Source organism: Heliangelus exortis, chromosome 1 (assembly GCF_036169615.1).
Source record: "Heliangelus exortis chromosome 1, bHelExo1.hap1, whole genome shotgun sequence".
Lineage (NCBI taxonomy): Eukaryota > Metazoa > Chordata > Aves > Apodiformes > Trochilidae > Heliangelus > Heliangelus exortis.
This window is the reverse complement of record NC_092422.1, coordinates 24,860,433-24,881,184: the sequence shown is the minus strand read 5'-3', so window position 1 is coordinate 24,881,184 and position 20,752 is coordinate 24,860,433.

Here is a 20,752-nt window from a genome sequence, read left to right as displayed (position 1 = left end):
ATGTCTCCATATCTTATTTAGAAGACATGATTTCTTCCAATTAGAGAAAAATACTGTACAGTAATTGTCATTTCACAAAGGGCTGCTTTCTGTGAAAAGGCAATAAAAACTCCTAACTCTGAAATATGAATTGATTTTAAAACAACACTTTTATTTTATTAAGCTCTGATCTCAATTGGAAAAGAACTGTGTAATTATTATATTTTTGTACAAGATGGGAGGAGTGATGAGGGATTTTTTTTTTCCACTACAGATCTTGGCTCAGTCATATTGGATGGAATTAATGAATTAATCTCACCTATCTTCAGCCAGATAAGCTTTAACCATCTAGTTTAATCTAATTTCCCTATATCATTTTAAGTCAGATGGGCACCAACAAAAGACAGCTGAGCCTTCCTCAGCTGTTCAGCATCTACCAGATGAATTGTATTCTAGATCATCTTACGTCTTCCCAGTTATTATAAAGAAGGCATAAATGGCTGGTTTACAATACATGCCAAAATTTTACATAACTGAAGTCCTGCTACATGAACCCCAGTCTTAGTCTCAGCCCGACTCTGTGCCTCATAGTACTTCAATTTCATAATTGGATTCATCCTGCAGTTTTAACTTTAATCCACAAGTTCTATATATACTTTGACTACACACATATTTACTTACAGGGCAGCTCCACTGCCACCAGTGATATAATAATAAGACAGCATCATTCATTGTCCTCTATTGCCTAGAGGATTATTTCTTTCCAGTTTGTTCTTTGCTCAGTCTCTCTGGCTTTTGCTGAAGCTGATGGAGGAGGAGTAACTTTTCTAATAATTTGCTTAAAAAACCAGAAATAATTATTGACATTTCCAGAATTTTTTTTCAGAAATGCCAACTATAACTCAATACAATGTGAGGCAGCAACCAGTAAAAACTTCGACACATAAATTTAAAAAAAGTTTACTAAGTTCTCTAGTTACTTAATACATATTTGTAATAATTCTTGCAGTATCAGGGAAGTTAGAAAGCCTGAAAATGGATAGTATTGAACTCACACTGTTTCTCAGACAGTCATTAAAGATAGACCAATCTGACCAGCATCAGTAAATACAGGACTGGCTGACTGTCTGTTAATGAACAATTAACAAAATGATTAATGATTAATGATTTATGGAAAACCATCAGGTCTTTTCCAAGTAGTTTGCTCTTTTAATGATCCCAGTTTGGTTAACAAAAGGTAATGGATGCTGGTGTAACATACCTTCCCTTCTGTAATGATCATGACTCAGTATTGCTTGACATTTTGATTAAGAACTGAAGTGATCTGAAATTAACATGATGCACCAAATGCATGCATTAAAAATAGCCATGACAGATCTCAAAGATAATTAGAGCATCAGCCAGTGTGTTTCTGAGAGAGCAGAAGGAGCTGCAGGAGCTGGCTCTTAGCTTTATGAAACATGCATTTCTTTAGAATAACTCAGAATAAAGCAAAACTACTCAGAAAGTTTGCTGATGGCCTGTCTTTTTAAAAAATAGTAAGCATGAAAGGAGAAGATAACTTCCCCAGGGCTGAACAAATGGGATGCTTTGTCTGCTGAATAACAGCAGAAAATATGTTTTTTTATTATGTCAGTGGAAGTTAAACACCTGGGAAATAGGTGTTACTCAGAACGAGAGAGCTTCTGCTGGTTGGTAATCCTCCTGAAGAGGACTTAAGAATGATGGAGGGGTGTCAGCTGAACTTACAGAATATCTGTAAGACCCTGTAAAGTCCCAAGTGGGACTTGCATGGCTACATTTCCTTTGTACTGACAGAGCTGTGACTGTCACTGCATCCACACATGCTGGTGACAATGTATGAGGGTTGTTGATAGCCTGGAAACTGAAAAATCAAGTCTAACCTTGTAATGGCAGCCTGGCAGTTGAAGCTCTTTAGTTTATCATAATTCTAGAGGGATAAAGATTTCACTTAAGTACCTATACTGAGAGTAAAACATGGATAACGTTTACTTCAATCCAACTGCCAAGGTTATGGTAACATCCAATCCATCCTGAAAGTTGGATTAGACAAAGTAATGCTAAAATAAAGACATTTTTTTTACAGCTTTCAGTTTAATCACTCACTGAGAAAATTTACAATAGCTTCCAGTGAATATTCTTGACACTGAATGTTTAAACCTAGGATGCAGTACTGATTTTAAAAGTGTAATTCAACTAAAAATCTGGTGAAATGTCATGGTTGATGTTCTACACAGTCAGTGTTTTGTTCTTGGAACTCACAGTTGAGATTTCTAAACAACAGTGAATCAATTGTAGTTGATCCAATAGATGAAGATATATTTAGTTTTTAAAATGTTTAAAAGAATCTCTCAACATCCAAAGTTCAGTCACTTGCCCAGGGTCATGCAGGACACGTGCAGCAGTATAAGGCATTAACTCATGATCTGCAGTGCCCTGAAGATCCTCTTCTTTTTCACCATTTGAGAATCACAAAATAAACAAAAATATGTTGCAAAAGCTTTTTTTTTCTGATTCATTTGCAAATCACTTTTGAGCTGATAAAACAGAATTCAATCCTTACTGGATGCTATGCATGAAATGGTTCACTGACCAGTGGTGGAGGTGAGGATGTCAGTACTTCAAATTAATTATTTACACCAAACCTAAAAATCCTTAGTTTGTGTTGTCTACGCCTTGCCAGGTGGCACATCATTCTGTTTCATGCAGTACAGCCTCCACCTAATACTTAACACACAAAAATATTCTCTGTTGCACCAACAGCCAGCACCTCAGTCTCCTAAATTGTCCATGACACCACATGGAGGAGCACTCCACTTTTTACACATACATTTTTTTTTTTTATTCCTGCATGGTTGGCACCGTGGTACTCATCCTTTAATTTAATTATAAAGGATTGTAATACTTTGAAGGACAGTATGCCTTGGTATTTTATATTTAACTTCAACTCACACCCAGGCATAAGAGCAAATATAAAAGTAAAAGCAAATTACATGCAGAGCTCAGACTTTGAGATTTGGTCTAGACACAATGGTACCCAGTTGTGGTGTTCCATGACATGTCCTGTCAACCACAAGGACTTGGACAGAAGGCTTGCACTACAGGCAGCAGAGACAAGTGTGCAAAGCAACAAAATAAATGTAAAATTGAGCTTCAGTGCTTTGTTTTCTCAAGTACACCTACACTTCAGATGTTCAAATAATAAGGTTTCATACAACCTTATTATCTATCTGCCCAGAAACAGTGATGCATTTTACAGAATCTTTGTGACACATGTTTTACCTCAGCTTTATTCTTTTGTTTGTTTAAAAATGAGACATTTTCTCTAACTTAACATTCACAAAAACTAGAAACATAACTTAAGTTGCCTATTCTAGATGTTTGAGGTTTTTTTCTGTCTACTTCATAATAAGAGGTAGTTAAAATCATAGAATGGATAGGGTTGGAAGGGACCTTAAAGATCATCTAGTTCCAGCCCCCTTGGAAACCTTCCACTAGACCAGGTTGGTCAAGGCCCCATCCAACTTGGCCTTAAACACTTTGGGAGGAGGGCGGGGGGGCAGCCACAACTTCCTTGGGCAACCTGTTTCAGTGTCTCACCACCCTCACACTAAAGAATTTCTTCCTAATGTCTAGCTTAAATCTCCCCTCTTCAAATTTGAAACCATTTCCCCTTGTCCTCTCACCACACACCCATGTAAATAGCCCTACCCCAGATTTATTGTAGGTCCCCTTCAGACATTGGAAGGTTGCTATAAGGTCATCTCAGAGCATCCTTTTCTCCAGGATGAACAACCCCAACTTCCTCAGGCTATCTTCACAGGGGAGGTACTCCAGCCCTCTGATCATTTTAATGGCTCTCCTCTTCACACACTACAGGAGCTCTATGTCTTATGTTGGGGCTCCAGAGCTGGACAGAGTACTCCAGGTTGGGTCTCAAAAGAGCAGAATAGAAGGGGAGAATCACCCCCCTTGACTGCTGTCTGTGCTTCTTTTGATACAGCCCAGGACCCAGTTGGCTATCTGAGCTGCAAGTGCACATTGGAGGATCACATTGAGCTTCTGGTCCACCACAGCCCCCAGATCCTTCTCCTCAGGGTTTTCCATAGCCTTTTCTCCTCCCAGTTTGTATTTGTGCATGAGATTGCTTTGACCAAGGTGCAGAACCTTTCACTTGGGCTTGTTGAACGTCATGCATTATGCAGAGGCCCACTTCTCAAGTCTGTCAAGGTTTCTCTGGATGGAATCCCTTCCCTCCAGAGTGTTGACATCAGCACACAGTTTGATGTCATCAGCAAACTTGCTAAGGGTGCATTTGATTCCACCATCCATGCTGCCATTGAGACATATGTTAAACATCATTGGTCCGAGTACCGACCCTTAAGAAACACCATCTGGTCACACTTCTCCATTTAGACACTGAGCCATTGATGACAACTCTTTAGGTGCAACAATCCAGTCAGTTCCTTATCCAATCAGTGGGCCACCCATCAAATCTGAATTGTTCAAGTACAGAGATCATAATGTCATGTGGGACACCATCATATGCTTTGTACAGTTCCAGTTAAGAAAAGACAGCAGAAAAAGAAAAAAGAGGGATAGGAACATATTTTATAGGCACATTAAGAATTCCCATCCCAGGCATCAGTAAAGGTGTAGGTGGCTGAAATATGTTAGGTATATAGGAACCTATCAAGAGAGGGTTACTCAGTTTCTTTCTTTGTGTAGTGCTACATAATTGTGCAGTACATTAAAACATTACCTCAAAACATCCCAAATATTTGCTAGTGTGGGTTTTTCCTCCCCCATAAAAGTGGGCTCAAATCAGAACCATTCACCCACAGGCTTCCTGACAAGGACACTGGAGACATAAGAATTCATGTGTCAGCCAGCCTGCAAAGAAAATCTGGCTCACCAGGCTGGGTAATATGCAAAAGAAAGGTCCTTGTTTTTCTCTATGCCATTTCCTATTGACTGAACAATTTTTTATCGTGGTCAGGAGAGCTTCATCATTTAGGGCTTGTGCTTTGGTATTTCAGTCTAGCACAGTATAACTGAAACTTACTGGCTTTGTTTATTTTATCTTCAATCTAAGCTGTTATAAAACTAAGGCATTACAGAATATATCAAACATTTTGGTCTCTGGGAGCATTATTTACAGTACAGGAGACAGATTGTGAACATCCCATAGCAGAGTTCATATCAGTCCATATTGCATGTTAAGGATGTTTCTTCCTAAGCTTATTAGTCAAAGGAATGCTTTCAAATGATTCAAAAATACTCTGTTCAACCAGAGTCTGAGGCTTTGCATCCAGAACCCTCACCTTTAACATTCTGTAAACTGTGGTACTCTACAAGACAGCATCACCCCTCAGCAGAGAAAAAAAAAAATCTTCATAACCAGATCTTAGGAAGCAGATCATGCACTTTGAAATAGTAGCTGTTTTGTCCTTTCATAGATATTTTCATTCTGAAGAGTAGCACTGGGTATGGAGATCAAAGACAGCTAGCATGGAAACTCTTATCTTATTTTCAGTGTTGTTTTACTTTACCAGGTAAGAAAAAGAACAGAAATAGTGTGTAGCACGTGCCATTGCATTCATTCCTCATGTACAGCTTATTGTGCAGCCCACATCCTGTGAACGCCTTTAACAGCTGAGAACAGCAGCACTGAAATGGAAAGAATAAAAGAAAAAGTGTCATTTTCCCTGGGAAACCAAGTTTGAAGCAATTCCAGGATCCCTAGTGCCTGGAGGCTCTGTTTGTAGAAGAGGTTGGAGCTCAGCCCTAACTCAGCTCATTGTTTTCAGGTGAGCAACTTCCTGCTTCAGTATCCTAAAACTGTCTGTCCTGGAATAATCTGTAGATATCCCAGTATCACAAACACTGTAATTCTCTCAGGCAGACTATTGTAGGTTTAGGAAGACACTGCTACTAAGGTCTCAAAAAAAAAAAAAAAAATTAATTTCCAAAGCAAATGTGACAAATTGATTTACACAGATCTAGAAACACTGAAAACAAAAAGTTTTTTGTACAGTACTTCATCAAACATCCAGACAAAAATATTTCCAACCTGCCATGTTAGAAAGTAAACATTTCAGGCTCAATTAATTAGAACTTTCTGCCAAATTAGATTCAGATTATTTTTTTCTTACTCTCTCTAACATTGTAAGTCATAAACATTGAATAGATTCACTACAGTGATATGGTCATCTAGGAGTATTTCTGCAGGGCAATCAATTTCTTGGAATGTCTGTCCCAGTGGACAACATATATCTGCAAGTAGATATTTGGGAAAAAAGACTTTTAATTGGGGCAACAAATCACTAAGTATTATTTTCTCTATACGGTGTTTCTTTTTACACTTAGCTTTTGACAGTTGTATCTGTTTCTTTTGAAATGTTTTTTTTTTTTTTTTCTGCTATGTCTGAAAATCATGTGACACAGACCTAACAGTATTTATTGTTTAAATATCTTCTTTATGGCAAGGCCTCCACCAAAACTCAATGTTGTGCACCTCTATTACAGGAAAAGAGACACCACTAAGGGATCAACATCTGAACAAGGGAGTTTAAGATTTGTTATAGACCCAAACTTCAAAGCAGCCTCAGTATGTGCCAAATGTCCTATTGAACACTGTTTTTCATGTTACTGTACATGATCCAAAGCCCTGCATAAATTTTCTGAAGATTAGAAAAATGTCATCCATATAACATGCTGTGTACAAAAATAGCAGTGCAAAATGTTGAGTCCCTAACTCATAAAACACATGAGAGTAGTTCTGACACAGCACCAAAAATTACTTAATTCTGGGTTTTTAACCTGACCTTCTGCCGCCCTAGCAAAGATGTTGAATTTTTACTGAAACTCTTCCTCCACTTTGGAATTTTACAAGCCATATTTAAAGCTAAGAAGCATAAATTTTGAAGCACCACCCTCCAAACTGTGGCAGTAGAGGACATGTTTCACAAGAGTTGATGGGCAGCAAGAGGACCTAAGGAGCAAACCTGTTCAGCTGCTCCACTACCAGCAATCACCACTCTTCAAAACCAGACCTTGAGTGGTCTGCACTTCTATACTGACATATTCAGACCTGGAATGTGTCCCACTGAATCTCTGACTTATCTTTATGTTCTGAAAGAGAAGGTTTTTATTCCCAGAATGTCTTAATATGTACAGTACTCTAAAACTGCCATTTGCCTTAGTACAGCCACACATTGCAATGTGATGCAATTGGGAATTGACTTGGATTTTGAGTTGCTGAAACTTTGGTCTGGCAATGGTCTCTTTGTCTCCTTTCCACTATGATTCATATCCTCTTTTGTCTCAGTGATCATTTTTATGTCAGCATTTGAGATTTTTATTTGGTCTGGAGATAGTATACCCAGTTAAAATTGTTAAATGGAACATCTAACACTGACTATATGGTTAACTCAATTCCTTATAAAAATCCAAGAGTTTAAAGAACAGACCTGGAAAAGTGGAGTGTGTTGACTGTTAGATGCCAAAAGTTTATATATTCATGTCTCAGAATAGGCTCATACAATCAAAATAACCTTAAGCTGTTCTTTTTCTCATCTACGAAATAAGTAGCTTTTTGAGAAAAAGCTTCTAGGGAAAGTTTTTGCACCTGAGAGTATAAAAGAAGGAAAAAAAAGTGTTAGGAATTGAAACACTTGGGAAAAAAAACCCTAGCAGGTAATTTTGATGATGGTGGCATCTTCCCCAAAACCCAGGGTAAACATCTGCAAGTTTTTTCTTTACCTAGTTTTTTTTAGATGCATTAGCACATGGATCTTTATTACTGACTTTCACAGCAATGGGTCATGTTTACTGGAATACAAGGAATAAAGAAGATAAGTAATGCAGAAAATGTTACTTTGACGTCTGCACCCCCAGATGCAAATCCCTAAAGATTTTGTCTTCTTTTTAAATTTATTTTAAATGTTTCTTCAAAAAAAAAATCAAATTTTCAAGAGGTTGTTTTTGGGGTTTTTTTACCTTTCAGAAACATTGCTTTATAATTAAAAGATCATTTTATAAATAAGTTCTGTGTGGTTTAAATTTCATTTAGGAAGATTTTTAATTTTGAACTGTGCAGTTCCTGTTGCCCTGGATGACAGCTGAACTCTTCTAAATAAGTGAAAAGTAAATGCAAATGATAACAAACATTTAAAAGAAAGCTTCCATTTTTGACATGCCATGCCAAGGACTGCCACAAAGTTCTTTATTATCACAGGGGAGAAAATGCTGAATAGTCAAGAGCACAATGTTTCTGTGAATAAGTGGCTTCTTAGACACCTTCCTTGATTTTCTGCTAAGTATTTGTCTTAGCTCCTTGCACATTGTAATGAATAAATTTGGAGGCACTTTTCCAAGCCTCACCCTCATACAAGAATTGCTGCAGAGGCTGCCAAGCCCCTGTGGACTGGTTGAGGAGGATGAGCTAAATCATCAGTGAGTGAGTATTTATCAGTGAGTTAAAATGCACAGGCACACCAAGAGACATCTTCAGCTAAGTCTTGTTTCAACTTCTTGGACACATTTTCAGCATCCCTCATCAAATCAGAGTGTTTTTTCAAGTCAGAAACAAAACTTACATGTCCAGGTGTGTTTTGGGGTATTTTATATTGCATTTTCTAACTACATGGCAGTAGATTTCTAAAATAATGTGCCACTTTGAAATGAGAATCTGAAACTCTTTGATGATAAAAAATAAAAATTTACTATAAAAAATAAAAGAAATATTTTTCTAGAACCGTTAAAACCACTACTGCATATTTGTAGTTGCCATTCAAATTTCCACTATGGTGATAGAAAAAGTTAAAATCCTCTCCTCAGATTTTATGGTGTTTTAGCAGTCAGCATTCATATAGATTATGATGAAAAATGCACTGTGCATAGAACTTCCCCACTGTACTGTTAAAGACTACCAGACAACCTAAACAGAGAGATAAAAAAAAATGCATTTGAATTACTGAAAATAAAATACACATGTTGCAAGAAGCTCTCCTGTACTCTCTAGAAATAGCTTGGCTTGTAAGTTTTAAGATACCAGTTTTCAATTAAACTCAAAGAGTGAGAACTTTGAAAAGCAACAGAGCTGAGAAGTGTGGGAATCATTGAAGTATTCATAATGGAATTTCAAATAAAATTATTTTTAAAAATTACATTCCTGTGGACTCAAAAATATGTTTAGGCTGCAGTACAGATCTCTTTGTAATTGCTTTTGCTCAGCTGCTTCTAGAAATTTAATTAACTTTAAAAATATTAATAAATTCAACACAATAAAAATAATGAAAGAAGAAGCAGTAAGAGCGTCAGGAACAAAATAGATACCATATTTCTTGGTGTGTTGAAAAACAGAGACTTCTTGAACAAAAATGTTGCTTCTCCCAAGCTTATAATTTGCTGGTTTTAGGTTTGTTAGACCAATATAAATTTAACTTAAGGGACAAACGTGAGAGAATGGGATTCCTGGATTAGTAGGAAACTATTCAGTTGGATTTTTTTTCTCTCCTACACTGTAACAAGACCAAAGAAGTCAGCCTGCCTTATGAAACTAAATACTGATGAAAAAAATAAAAGTCCCCACTTTGGGTTGGTAAGCTTTTTGTTTCTCACTTCACCTTTCTCACTTTTCTCACCTCAAAAATCCTGTCCTAGTCTGAGTCTTTCATAATGTTCAGCTCCCGTCATCCAGTGATTCAAGGTGAATGTTGCCTTCTTCAAATTCCTGACAGAGAAGAAAGATCCTTTGCAAACAAGGATGAAAAGACAGCTGAGAAAATGAAAACAAAATGAAGGAAAAAAAAAAATTAAAGAAATTGTACTGGAACTCTTTCAGGAATATTCACCTAAACTCAGTCTTTATTTTTGCTGGTATACCTGGTAGTGCAAATCAGTTTTTCTTCCTTCTCAAAGCTGCTTTGCATTATACAGAATGATCTGAAATCAAGAAAAAGGCATTTTCTAATCCTCCCCAAACTCCTCACCATGAAACTTGTTCTTCTCCTGGCAATCTGCTACTTTACCACCTTTAACAGATCTTAACAAAGTGTTTCTTTGCTGAAGTACTCTGAACATTTGTGTGCTTGCTGTACTCTTGATTTTTATTCTTTGTAATACAAGTGTTCTGTGACAAAACTCAGGTTCATGAGCTTGTTTTATATTGTGTCCTCCATACACAATAACTGGCACTGCAAATTTGTCCAGAAACAAAGTTTTTCAGCTTTTACATATCTCAGCACTCCATGCTATCTTCTTTCATCTCTTCTGTTCTCTTCAAGAAGTAGAGACAGGCAAAACCTAGAGCCTTCAGATCTCGTCCTGTTCCTAATCTCTGGAGCATTTTCTGCTGAAGTCCAGGGTTTGGAAACAGCAAAACTTGACTCAAGGCATTCTTCTGTTTCTGTGCCATCTTCCTGCCAGTGCTTAGCTTCTTGCTGTGCCAACGTGTTTGTGCTTTCTGGCAGAGAAGACAGGGGCTGCTGCCTGTAATTCTGATTTCTGATGAGAGTCCCCCTCCTCCACACCCCTTTCCTTTAACTCCAGGAGACACAAAAGCTGTGGGGACCTTACTGCTGCTGCCTCCGGCCACCACAGGCTAGCCACCACCTCAGGGCTCTTCTGAGGTGGATATTCAAGTGTGCCTCTTGGCAGTCAGGGATTACTGGGGTTTTCCCAGCTTTTCTGCTGATCAAGGCTTTCATCCTGCAGTGCAGAGAAATACAGACCTGATACAACAGCAGAGGTCTTGAGAAGTGGAGAAGCAGGACACAACATGGGAGAGTACAGGAATGGGATGGGAAGAGATGAGGCAAAGGCTGGCACTGGAGAGCACTGGCTATAAACAACTTGCCAGTAGTCAGCTAGAGAAATGTAGGACTGGATTTTGACAAAAGAGGTTTTAGGGGGTGAGAGAAAGAACAAAGATTTAATATTTAACAAGTGGATGATGTGAACTAGTATTTAACAAGTGAACGATAAATTCAGATGAGACATGGAGCTGCAGACCAAGTAAGAAAGATTGTGGTGCTAAAACATGTTAGCAAATGTATAAAAATGACCCTGAATAGATCGTAGAGTCATGAAGAAGAAGAAGCCAACATGTGCATCCTACTGCTCCCAGCAAAGGACTCCAGGCACTGACAGATTCCTGTAACTCTCTATCACCCACAACAGGGTGATTAAACCAGTAAGTTTATGATCTTGAGGAGCAGGGGAAGAGTGAGCAGAAAACCAGGAAAAGAAGTAGAAAGTAAGTAGCACATGTATAACAAGCTTAAGTGAATTATTATAACTACTGGAACTTTTCCTGCATAGAGGTATTCTTTCTTTTTCTGCAACAAATACTCCTGGGTTAGCAATTATTCTTGAATTAGGCTTTTAAGATTTTAATCATTCTAACAATCAGCTCTGAACTTTGTATATTTTGTCTTTTCTCAAAACCAAGATTTTAAGTCTAACACTGGCTCCAGTTCCCAATAAAGAGGAAAAATTCTTAATAGTAATACCACTAAACTTTTGTCAGAATAGCATCCACCAGCTGTAGTAGTGATTAAGGGGAAGGCTCTGTGTTAATTCAATACATGAATCCCGGAAATATGTCCTTTGACCTTGCCCCTAAATATTACCCGCTACAAAACAACAGATCCAGAAAAAATGAGCAAAACACATGGTTATACTGAGCTGTGTATGAAGATGTCTGATGCTTTGACTTCTGCTGGAACAGCCTCAGATGACATAAAGAATCAAAGAATCTCAGCTAACAGAGAACTGCAAGAAATGAGCAGTGGATACAGCTTATCCCTCAATTTCAATGCCTACCTGGATGGAGTGTTGTTTATATTTTTTTCATTGAGAAGACTATCAGATCCTGTCCTATATTTTGAGGTCTGTTACTCTTAAAATATTCAGAGTTTAAAGCTCACAGAAAGCCTGTAGTTTAAAATGTTTTCTTTGTTATACGTAGACTCAAATAAACAGCTAAATACACTAAAGGAATTGTTTTTACAGGATATAACCCATTACCCCTGAGAGTCATCATTTATCACAGTCAATAGCAATTTATTAGTGTCAGAGAGAAACTGGCATTCTCCTTGTCAAGATGAATTCTGCACAGATGGTTACTCAATGAAAAAGCCATAATACTCCCTTTAAACAGCAGGGAATAGTAAATGAAGATGAAACCCAATGATGTTTCTTTCTCTAGTTACAATTAAAGGAGAAACAAAAAGGCTACACAATGTTATTAGGGACACAACACGCCAAGGGATGCCAAGTGTAGAGTGCAGCAGTTATTCTATACTACTATGAGATAAGAGATCCTACCAGAAATTCAAGACAAGTGGTGCAATTGCAAATGGTAAATGAGTTGCTGATTTTTTACTGATGGTGGAAATCAGCAAGAGAGTCAAAAGCGATTAACCATGTAAATGAAATGGGAAATTTAGATCCATCTGGCATACTTTGAGCTTGACGTGTTTCCTGATGATTCTTGCTTGTACTTTAGTAGATTGACTATTACTTCAGTGGAGTAACTCTAGATTGATGCTGGTGAGGAGATTATTCAAGATCTTTATACATAGGCCTGAGGAAGTTCCATATATCGTGACCAATTTACTCTTCTGTGGAGTCCCTTCAGTACATGCATCAATGGGTTTTTTCTTTGAATAAAAACAAGTAGCCATCATTTACACAGTACTGCCAGCTCAATTCCTATTCATTATGGTGTTTGGCAGGAATTTCTATCAACCTGAGTCTTCACATTCTTAGGGATTCTGGATTGCTGCAGGATCATTTTTCTAGTTGCCATTTTGACACTACCAATTCACATTGCAGGAGACATTTTCGCTATTGCCCCTCTTTCAAAATATACTTTATAAGGCTTATTGTTACCTCCTTTCTTTTTTGTCTATTATGCCTCTGTTAAACCTGAATCCTACAGATGCAAAGTACAGACAGATTTTGAATGAGAAATAACAAATCCAGTCTCAGAAGACATGATTCTTATTTCAGACTCAAATCAGAACTCAGTTTTACGAGCTCCTAAGGGTAGATGCAGCTCTTCTCACAGAAAGCTATAAACTAAATCAAGTTTTTGATTGTGAAGCAGACCTTACTCACTTCAAAACATCAAGGTGGAAGGTAAGGCATTTTGGCAACCTATTTGTCAGAAGACAACTTATGTGAAGACATGTAAACAAAGTTAATATTTTGTTCTCTTTTCTGTGTTCTATTCATTTTGCTGGGGGAGGAAAGGGCTCCAGACAAAAAAAACCACGAGGAGCTCTCCTCTGAAACATTACTGCTGGAAGAAAACCACATTTTTGGCATTGAGGACAATGTTACAACTTCTGTGTCTCCAAACCAATCTCAGTCTTTGGGCTTTTTTCATAAAATAAAAAAGTAACAATTTTATGTCCATTTGTCTTTGCTTAAATATCCAACCTGCTTCATGCAAATCTTTCACTTTTCCCACAATGTTTTGCTCATAGACTCATGGTTTGGCTAAGCTGATGAATTGCCATTAGCATATGTGACTATTTCCAGACTCATTATGGTTCTGATTTAGAATATTGTTCAATGGAAGGTGATCTTCCTCCTGTCTTCCTACACCTGATCTCTGAGATGAACACATTCATTCTTGACCAGAAAGTAGCTCTGGCAGTCAATAGACACCTCCATGAGCTGATTAAATTCACCATAATGTGAGAATGGATTTACTTTGGTCTGAAAATGTTTTTTTCTTTTCTAAATTTAGTGAGTTAGCTTCTGACCAAATCTATTTTCTCAGATGGTTGAATGGGTAGGAATAGGATTAAATTCAGAGATTAAATGCATTTGAGCTGCTGTGCAGCCATCAGGAATGTTTTTTTATTTTTTATATCAAAAGTGAATAACCTCTGATTTTGCCCTTTTCTTTTTCATGAATAATATTATATACTTTACAGTAAAAGGACATCTGAGAAGTGAATCAGAGCCATATCATATCAGTAGAAGTGGTTTGGGGTTTGAAAACATATGGCAGGAAATAATGTAACATTCCTAACATTATATTATCCTGTGTATAAAGCTCACAGAACAACAAGCCTACCTTCAAAGAATGCTTCTGAATATGTATTGTAGAAAGCTGTGATAGACATGAAGCTCTTCTGATTGCAAAGCATCTGTGCTAAACAAGAGACAATATTTCCTTGATTTAAGAACTAGTTTTTTTCCATTTAAGACCCTAAGAAGAGTGCCAAAAAAACCTTTTTTGTGCCAAAAAAAACTTGTTTTCCCAACTGCATCAGTTGATCTAATAAAACAATCTCTTCTCTGAAAGTCTTGTTTTAGTAGGTATAAATACTGAAAGCTGCTGATGCATGCATCAAAAAAACATTTATGCAAATACATAACCAGTAAATACCCTGACTGAGCTAAACTGGTATGGTACTGTTTACCAAATGTTTTACCTATGATTTTAAATATTCAGTACCACAGTGCATTCAAAATGTTAATTACTAACTAGATCTGATATCAATTAACATTTTCTAAGAAATAATTGTTGCCATGTTTTTCTTCTTCAGACATGAAGACAATCTGCTATATATCTAAATTACAATCTCTGATTTAATGTTGTTTAAGAATAAACTGTATTCTGAATCACTCTTTTTTAAACCTTCATGTATAATTGAAGTCCAAACAATCTGATACTACATCTCCTGATACTTAATTTATTCACAATGATAAATCATTGTTCTGCTTCTCAGTCTGTTCTGCCAGGATGTGAGAAGATGAATTTGATAAAACCCTGAATAGTTTGAACAGTTTTCATGTTTGAAAGACTATTGAACTTAGACAAACTGATTTATCTCCACAATTCAAAGGAAGCCACATTTGTATTCCTTTTAGAAATATGGCTCATCTCCATTCTAGCATGTAAGGGTTTACTATCAAAAACTGTTCTAAAAAGTTACCAGGAAAACTAATTTTTAGAGAAAAAGTACTACTAAAGGTACTATATCATAAAATATAAGGAGACAAGAGTTACATATTTTAATTAAACTTATATGTAACAGCAGTACAAAAATAGGTCACCTTCTAAAGTGAGACTATGAAGTTATGTATGTATAATAATCAGGTTTGGGGTTAATAAGTACATTTAGAAACAAAATGCTGTAACTGTAGTGTTAAACTACTGGCTTTCTTCAAATGTCTGTAAAGCAGAAGAAAGCACACATGTCCGAAAAGTTGTTCAAAAATTATTAATTCAAGTGTTGTCTAATTTGAGCATGGACTCCATCCTGATAGCTTTCCTCGTGTTAATTCATTTATTATAAGAGATTCTTCCAAGACTAAACCTTTCAGCCTGGCTGAGAGCATTAGTCTTCATTATGTAGAACATTATTATCTAATTGTGTGTCTGTATTACTGCTTCATATGAAAGCAATACTTTTTTTCTATACACTTTTTTTCTATTTTTATATTTTGGGCCCTGCATTGTAATTTTAGTAATCATTTTGACACCTTGTTTTGACGTTTGAAATAAGAACATTACAACTATCTGAGAACTAACTTAAGTACAACTGGAAATCCAGATAAATCCAGTTAGAAGTTATATTCAGGCTACACAGGAGCCTGCAAACACTGGATTTTTAAATCATGGCTGTATTAGAGAAACGAGAGGCTTTCTTTAATTTTGTGTTGATGTGCATACTCTGATAACATCTCACTCTTGGAGAAGGAACCAACATATTTTTTCTTGTAGTCAGAGACCATGATTCCAGCACATGTTATCATAGGCACTGTCAGTAAATCTAAATGCAATCTATATGACTAACAGGAGCCATTCTGTTTCCTTGTGGGAGAACTTAACGTTCTAACATCAAGACAGATTTCAAGATAAATTCAACATGGAATCTAGATCACGTTAAATTCCCACAGGAAAACAGATGAATCAGTGAAATTTAGAATTAAGACTAATCTATAGTCTTAATCTATAATCTAAATATAATGCTAATCATAATAAATCTAATCATACTATAATCTAAAGTCTATAGTATAAATAGAATGATTATTGTTATATTGCAGTATAGTATAATAATACTACTACTATACTTTATAATACTATAATATTATAAATACTACTACTAATAATACTACTACTATAATTTATAATACACTACTATACAATACACTGTTTGGAAAGTGGATCTAAACACAGCTACAAACTCCTTCAAGACACTGGGAAAAAATTTCCAAAGAACTCAGAGCACTTAGCCCACATCCCAGTTTATCTTTTACAGGCACCTTTGCAGCCTACAGACCAGCTGTTGAGCTTTTGCCCTTCTTAGATTTATCTAAAACATTTTTCCTCTTTTGTAGGAGGGGGGGTTGCCCTTCTTTACAAGATGGTGGCAGAAATAAGGAGAAGTGGGGGATGAGCAGAGACGGAAAGAGAAGTGCAGATTCAACCCATATCTGGAAATTAGTAGTGGTGCTTATATCTGGTATTACTCCCATTCCAGTCTCCAAGTGCCTCCTCAGCAGATTTTTTCTATGAAGTTAACTTTCTTGGAAGGTTTTACAAGCAGAGGCTGAAATGAGGCATCACTTTACCACCATGCTCACAGCTCCCACCCCCCTCATCTAAGGAATTTCTCTCAGTGTTTCTCCTTGAAACAAATAGATAGCAATACACATGTGCTGGGTAAGAGAATCACTACATCTTTCATTTCCCAAAGCAGATGCTGCTGACAGATAAGTAGGCAACCAAGCAACTGAGAAAAAATCTAATTTGTCATGATTGTGTATCTTTTTAATTAAATTAACACTCAAAAAGATGAGTCTGTAGTTGTGAAAAAGGTGTGACAAACTGTGTAACCTAAAATTATCTCTGTTGATGTAAGAGTATATTGGCAAGGGTGGATGGAGGTGTTGGTTGCTGAAAGCTCAATATGAGCCAACAATGTGCATTTGCAGCCCAGAAATCCAAATATAACTTGGGCTGCATCAAAAGAAACATGGCCAGCAAGATGAGGGAGGAGATTTCTGATCTTGTGAGACCCCACCTGGAGTACTGCCTCTAGCTCTGGAGCCCCAAAAATAGGAAGGACATGGAACTGAAGTGACTCCAGAGAAGGACCACAAAAGTGATCAGAAAGATGAAGCACCTCTTTAGACAAGCTGAGAGGGTTGGTGGTGTTCAGTCTGGAGAAGGGGAGACCTTGTTGTGGCCTTCCAGTACCTGAAGGGGGCTACAGAAAAGCTGGGGAGGGATTTTTTTACAAGGCCATGTAGCTACAGTGTGAGGGAGAATGGTTTTAAACTGAGAGAGGACAGATTTAGATTAGATATTAGGAAGAAACTCTGTGGTGCTGAGACACTGGAATAGGTTGCCCAGAGAAGTGGATGCTTCATCCCTGGCAGTGTTCAAGGCCAGGCTGGATGGGGCTTTGAGCATCTTGGTCTAGTGGGAGGTGTCCCTGCCCATGGCATGGGGGTTAGAACTAGATGATCTTTAAAGTCCCTTCCAACCTAAAGCATACTATGGAAAAAGTGTCCTGTTTTTTACAGGACATTTCCTAACAGCATTCCCCCCCAGCCTGTTTTGATTTTTCAGACTTCACTGATTATTTGGGGTCCCATGTGAGTCTTGTCAGCAAAAGACTGCCCAGAAAGTTTTAATGGGGTAAGAAATATGACTGTGCTCAATTTTTAATTTGTCCATCACTGGGCCATTGACATAGGAGTGTTGTTTTAGAACATATCATCCTGAAGCCTTTTAAAGCCATTCATTTTAATTCAAAGTTGTAAAATCCCCCGGTTTTATCTCCTATCTCTGATGTAAACAGTACCTTTAGAGCCAGAACCAGGCCAGTGTGAAACATTTTGTTCTCAGAGTCAGAAGGGACTAGATTTAAAGTGCTAGTGAGCCAGCACCTGCTACACATAAAAGATAGGTTCAACTTCTTGCTTCAGATTTATTTTTCAGTGCTTATGGGAGATGTGGTAAATCTCCAATAGGCTGCTTGAGAGTTCCTAGGGTAAAACACATAAACAACAGTACTTAGTATCATGATATGGAAGGAGTAATTCTTTCAATGGATTATTGCTAAGGGACAGTCTGAATTTGTAAGCATTTTGAGATGGAATTCCTCTATACGCAGACTGGTTAAAATGTAGAAGACAACTACACAAGCACATTGCAGAAAAACTGAATATGGAGAAGGGAAAAATCAGGGGTTTTAGCAACATGTTTGATTCAGGGACATAGCTGATGAGATCAGACATATTTGTACTTCTCAGAAACAATGAGGGCCAGTGAATCATGACATCTCTTCTGGCAATGAAATGTACTTTTAGTTCTATTGCATGCCCAGAATAAGGTTTTAAAGCATTGCATGTGCTTTCTTCTCTGTGTGAGAGAAAAATATGACTGACTTCCCAGGTAATTAATAGGCAGCAAAATGTATTTTGCTTTTGACAGAATGTAAAAATTCACTATTACAAATACCAGTTTTCTCATACTCAATTATTTACTCTTTTTTGCTAATATTTCTTTTTTTTTTAAATGTTGTTGCATACAGGGCTCCAATAGAGAGTCACAGTACAAAAAAGACTGAATAACAGATCCAGCTGCATGCAATCACACTGCTTTATTATCGTCCTAGATCCTTCCCTGAAATAATCTTCTGCCAAGATGCCTACCAAAATGAGAAAATCTATTTCACAGGTTTTCTGTTATCATTTCATCATGCTGATAAGTTAATATTTATTCTTGTATTGTTCATATCCATTTGATTTATCTAACTGTGGATGGGAAGGCATACTCCAGATAACTTTAACATAGGCACGATGGCACAAGCTTCAGAGAAACCTCAAGGAGCCCAGTAAAAATCCTGGATATGTGCCAAGGTTACCAGTGAATGCTGAAATCAATACTGAACATCGTTACTGCTATTCTTTTTCATGGTAGTTGTATTTAAGATGGCATTGTTATGACAAAAGGACATCTAATAATATGTTTTACTCTACTGTGAATAAAATCCCTGAGCCTTCAAAACAGAGATAATCTCTTCATACATATTAGTAGAGAATCTAGTTTTGTCCTCTAGGAATTCCCATTGTGCTTCTAAGGCTACTGCTATGAATAAGAAGCACACAAAGAACTTTAAAATCTCAAAATAACATTCTAACAAGGACACAGGAAAGGAAATAATGTAAATCCACTCTGGGGGCACCAAGGTAGTACTATCAGACTAGATGGAAACCAGTCCAGATTTCATTTTACTGGATGTGTCATAGTCTCATGTCAGTAGTTTCAGAAATCCCCATAGTTGTCTATGACTGGGAATTCTCTGGATGGCAGCTGTTTAAGTAATATTGGAAACAAAATATGTGTTGGGTTTTTTTCTTGCTATTCTAACAATAGCCTTGATAACATGCAAATCACATAGTTTGCAGAGGTATAAAAAAGCAAAGCAGACACAGAGACACAGACATACCCACTCTTTTCTGGTTTCTTGCTGCATAAACTTTTCAGACATGCAGTTAATGATCAGTTTTAAATTATAAGGCTCCTTTGCTGGGAGATGTTTCTCATTAGCATCTTCTTTTGTGGAGGTCAGCAAATAAAACAGATATTTGATTTATAAATGAAGTGATACTTAATGTAGTAGAAACTCAGTGTTCCCCATCAAAGTAGAGAAGTTGGGCCATGATTCTCCTATTTCATGTTCTGTGTCCAAGAGTGCCTTTGTATCTTGGCTATACTTTTCCACCAATAATTTTGCCATGACCTGCTTTTCATCAAGTCTGTAAAATCAGGTTAGAGACAACCCCAAAGTAGAATAAGCCCACAGACCAACTCTGACCATCAAGGATTTTTACCATGTATCCATCCCATTTTATGCAGACTCAAAATTAGGCTCACATTTCACAGGGTTGTTGGAAGAAGGAAAACATGCTGGCTTCATGCAGTCACTCAGAAGGTCTTAGCATGAACTCTTTGGATGTAATTTTGGTTTATGAGAACTGTTGTACAGTTTGGCAAGCTAAACATCACACCTCTGCTCCTGACTTCTAAATGTCATGGCTATGAGTATGAAGAGCTAATTAATGTAGAAAAATTATCTCTCAGCTATCTCTAGAAATGTGAATTTCCTCATTCTACTTTGTAATGCCTGGATGTCAGCTTGGATGGCAATGACATAGCATCTAAAAATATCCTCACCCTCTCTGAAAAGTATCACTAGACTTGGCTTAGGAGAGGTGCTATTAATTTCAGCTTCATTCACTCCTGTATGGATGAAACATTCAGATGTAGATGTTTTGTTAAAATAAATATGGATGACAGCTTTTCCCCCTTCTCATAACAATTGTTTGTATTGCATTGGAAAATCAAGTAAGGAAAATATTTGGAAATTTGAAAAATTAGGAAATTTGAAAAAGTAGGCCTGATTTGAAGAAAAATACATTTAATCAAAACTTGATTTCTGCTAGAATTGCTTTGAAAGCTCCAGCTCTACACAGTATTTCTACAGTGGTAGAACAGAAACTGTTCATTTTCAGATTTAGCATCTGAATCCCCCTCCCATGCCAATTTATTTGCAACACATTCTGCATCCTAACCTGCACTTGCACAAATTCTAAAGGGCATCAAATTACTTTTTTATCTTCTCCACTGTTATAAGATTTCTTGTATATGGTCATGAATTTCCTGTAAAATGAATTTTTAAAAAAACCAACAGAAAAACCAAATGAA